The following is a 4,913-nucleotide window of genomic DNA, read 5'->3' as shown; positions in this document are numbered from 1 at the left end:
TCTAACTATGATCTAACTATTATCTAGTAGAAGGCCATCTGGAATACTTTAAATATTTCCATGCAGGGCTTGAAATAATAGGTTTTTCTTTTTTTTTCAAATACAAGCACCTTTGAAGCCATTAGGTCACATGGCAAGTGAGTATTTAGCTGTATAAGAAACTGCCGAACTGTTTTCTAGAGAAGCTGGTCCGCTTTTCATTCTCTCCAGTTGAATGTTCCCTCTGCTCTTTTTCCTTCCTTCCTATCTTTTTGTACTTTGGGTATGTTTTTAAGACTTTTCTTCTAAGTTGTAGGTGGGCACTGCTTTAATTTCTCCCCTCCCTTTGTGCAATTTTTAGAGCTTTCTGCAGGCATTTCAGTGCACACTAAATTTTTTTCCACTTTGAATAGAAGCTAATTGCATGTAAGTCTATTGATCTTCCCCCATCGTATTGAATCTGCTTCCTGCATTTCATCCATATATATTCAAAACTTCATTCGACAATATGGTGATTTGCTAGAGCATGAATCTTCAATGCCCCCGCAAGTCACATTTACCTCTAGAGACACAACAAAGAGGAAAAATATGCTGTTTACTGTTACTATCAATTGAAAGGCTGATCTAAGTTGAGGAAGCAGCAGGAGAAAAGGTGTAGATGGTGTTTCAATCAGGTCTTGTTATAGAAAAGTATGCCGAGGTAGAGGCAGGATGTCCCAGCGTAAAGCAGAACACTAACCATATACAACCTTGAAGGAGGACAGTCCCACAAAATGTTTGATATTCAGACAGATAATGAGGTTAAGCTTAAAAGCCTAGGTTGTATGGTAATAACAATAAGCTTGTCTTCTGGAGGGTTAACAACCTAAGTTTGCAGACCAAAATTAGAGAAAAAGGAGGGCTGCAAGGAAAGCCAACATTTTGGCCCTAGCCTTCCCAGGTCAATTAAGACTCAGGACATATGAGAACTTGTACTGTAATGTCATGTAATTTGATAGTGTGCCAAATTTTCTGATCAAGGAGATCATGGGGCCATAGAGGAAAGTGATCGATGATGTAGAGTGTGCCTAAGGAGAGTCACATGGAGAGAAAATATTCTCTCAGGCTTTCACAGAGAGCACACTGGCCAAGCAATGGCCGTGACTCATCCCCATGGCTGACACTGATAAAGGTACTACAATCTGAGGTACAGGATCTCAGGATAAATCCTGAGGAGATTTCACTGACCTTATCAGACCCAAAAACTACAACTCTTGTTGCATTGGTCCTGCTTTACTTTGGTCTTAACCATCCAGCAGAAAAGTATAAAATTGAAGTGTAAGAAGTGAAGCCATGCTGTTATGTTGAGCTATAGGGGACTCAGGTCAACAATTTCTGACATTGCTAGTCAAGCGGAAGACCCAATACTATTATGGACTATTGGACTCTTTTAGAATATTTTGCTGCGCTACCACACCTATAATATTCAAATAACGGAACTTAACAAAAAAAGGGGATACAGATGAAAGTCCATTTTGTATCTGTGTATTCAAAATGGTTAGGATAGATATGTAGTTACATTCTCTTAATGAATAGAGGGATTCGTTCTAATAGTGTTTGTAAATAGGATATCATGTCTGCGTCTTATACAGCAATTAACCACTAGGAAGAATGTATGCAATGTGTTAATTATTGAAACTGTCCTACCGATTTTGTTTGAAACTGTCTCATTGCTACTTGTTTCTAAATAAAATTATGGGAAAAAAAGAACACTTAGCCTTTTAAATCCTCATCACAGAAATGGCATAGCACCAATGTAGCTCATCATATGGGCCACAGTGAAGCTCAAGGTTTTCACCTGGGAAGGATTCAAAATATGAGGGACTGGAAGCCACCTCTGCATGGAATAATGGAATCACTGTGACAGACTGTGCAAGATGATTTTATAAATGTTTGAAAAATGTATGAGAAAGAGTCAGCCAGATAGCTCAGCCAACTAAAGGTGCAGGGCATGGGGTTCTATCCCCAGCGTGCTATGCAGGCCCCACCACTGGAGTGCACTGAGATGTGGATAGAGCTGGGTGTGATGATGCACACCTGTTATCCCAGTGCTTGGGAGGCTGAAATCAGGAGGCTCACTATGAGTCCGACCTGTGTAGTGAGACCCCGTAGACCTTGTACCATATACATTAAAAAGAAAAAAGAAAATGTGTGTGGATGCACTGATGTATACATGGATAGAAAAACTATTACAAACTCAGATTTTCAAATATATGAACTCAGAAAGAATGGTTAACTTTACAGTTTATTTAAATGAGTCTACTTAAATACATCTAAGGACACTCACTCAGTAAATAATATTATAGATAGTTTGTGGATGCAACAAAAGCATGTAGATAAACATGAATCTCTAAATGGGAGCCAACCTTTTCTGCTATTTTCATTTTATAGCATCCTCTGAGCATTTTCTCCATACTCTATCATTGGACTCTATCTTCTGGTGGTCCTTGCTACCTGAACAGTAAGGTTTTTTCAAGAATATTTGGCTTGCCGTGTATTTCACAGTAAAGCCTGGTGCTGTACCTGTTACTGTGTTACTGAAGCTAAATGTACCATGCCTCCTTTGAGCTATGCCCTAGACAACTAGAGAGGCTGTCTGACCTCTGGAACACAAACTATTCCATAAAAAGCCAAGGACACTCTGAAGCAGTCTAGGTTTCTACACTTGGCTTAAACACAAAGAGTGAATTGGAGTTTAGATTAACAAAAGACTTCATCTAAATTTCTTAAATTACCCCTTGATGATTTTATAAGGGACTTATGAATTCTGTATTCAGTACAAAAGCATTAAAGAGTAAATCAAAATTGGTTGTGATTATGTTAAAATATTCAACCTGGACTTACTCCAGGCAGTGGATGTATAAATAAAAGGATTAGTTTTGCTGGTTGTCTTCCAAGGCACATCTGTATGAAGGGAACAATTAAGAACGAAACTTAGGGTGCTGAGTTGGATCACCACTCATATAAGAATAGCTTATTTCTCATGTTTCGAAGTTGGTAAAAGCAGCAGTGTTATCTTTTTTTCAGAATGGATATATTAAAGAGGCCAATATTCATTTATCTTTAAAGACAAACTGATTTAGTGTCTCTGCTTTAATGTTTACATCTTTAATCCATTTTGACATTAGCTTAGTGCATGTGATAGACCTGGGTCAAGTTTTAGGTTTTGGCATGTAGAGAGCCAGCTTTTCCAGCACCATTTGTTAAAGAGGCTATCTTTCTTCCACTGAGTATGTTTGGCCCCTTTGTTAAAGATAAGGTGGCTCAGTGTGTTCATAGGGGTTTCAGCATCTTCTTATCTATTCCATTGATCCTCAGGTCTATTTTGTTGCCAGTGCCATGTTGATTTCATTACAGTAGCCTTGTAGTATAATTTCAAGTCAGGAATTGTAATGCCTCCTGCCTTGTCTTTATGGCCCAGGATTACCTTTGCTATTCTAGGTCTTATCTGGTTCCAGATAAATTTTAGGAATGATTTCTCAACCTCTGTGAGGTATGTTGGTGGTAGTCTGATAGGCATTGCATTAAATCCGTACAGCAATTTTGGGGTATGGCCATCTTCACAATGTTGGTTCTTCCTATCCAGGAGCATGGAATATCTTTCCATTTTCTGAAATCCTCTACTATCTCTTTTTTCAGAGTACTGTAATTTTCCTTGAAAAGTTCTTTGACTTCTTTAGTTAGGTTAATTCCAAGTTATTTCATTTTCCTCGGTGCTATTGTAAAAGGTATTGTTTCTATAATTTCCCTCTCAGTGTGTTTGTTGTCTGTGTAGAGGAATGCTGTTGACTTTATAACCTGCTATGCTACTGAATTTCTGTATTAATTCTAGTAGGTTCTTGGTGGACTTTTTTGGGTCTTCCAAGTAAAATACCATGTCATCTGCAAATAATGATAATTTAACTTCTTCTCCACCTATTCTTATTCATTTTATTTCTTTCTCTAGTCTAATGGCTCTAGCTAATGATTCCAGAACTATATTGAATAGGAGTGGTGATAGAGGACATCTTTGTCTTGTACCATATCTAAGAGTAAAAGATTTCAGTGTTTCCCCATTTAGGATTATGTTAGCTGTAGGTTTTTCATAAATGGCTTTTACCATATTGAAGTAGAGGCCATCTATTCCAATTTTCTGTAGGACTTTGAACATGAATGAGTATTGGACTTTGTCAAAAGCCTTTTCAGCATCAATTGAGATGATCATGTGATTTTTACTTTTTGCTCTATTGATATAGCATATTACATTTACAGATTTTTGAATATTGAACCATCCTTGCATCCCTGGGATGAATCTTACCTGGTCATGGTGTATGATCTTCTTAAAGACCCAGTCCAGAAATAGGCATCTGAGATGAACACACACTTCTCAGAGGATGAAATTAAAGAAACAAATAGATATATGAAAAAATGCTCCACTTCACTAGCCATTCATAAAATGCAAATTAAAACAGCATTGAGATATGCTCTTACCCCACAAAGAATGGCTATCATAAAGAAATCACCCAACAACAAATGTTGGAGAGGCTGGGAGGAAAAAGGAACCCTGCTCCACTGCTGGTGGGAATGTAGACTGGTGCAACCATTATGGAAATCAGGGTGGAGACTCCTTAGAAAAGTTTGACTGGAAATCTCATTTAAACCAGCTATTCCTCAACTGGGAATTTTCCTGGAGAAAAAGAAGGGCTGCAAGGAGAGCCAACATTTTGGCCTTAGCCTTCCAAGGTCAATTAAGACTCAGGACATATGAGCACTTGTACTGTAATGTCATGTAACTCGGTAGTGTCCCAGATTTTCTGAACAAGGATATCATGGGGCCAAAGAGGAAAGTGATTGATGATGTAGAGTGTGCCTAAGGAGAGTCACATAGAGAGAAAACATTCTCTCAGGCTTTCACA

This window comes from Octodon degus, unplaced genomic scaffold (assembly GCF_000260255.1).
Source record: "Octodon degus isolate 3935 unplaced genomic scaffold, OctDeg1.0 scaffold00027, whole genome shotgun sequence".
NCBI classification, from domain to species: Eukaryota; Metazoa; Chordata; class Mammalia; order Rodentia; family Octodontidae; genus Octodon; species Octodon degus.
Note: the sequence above shows the minus strand (reverse complement) of the source record.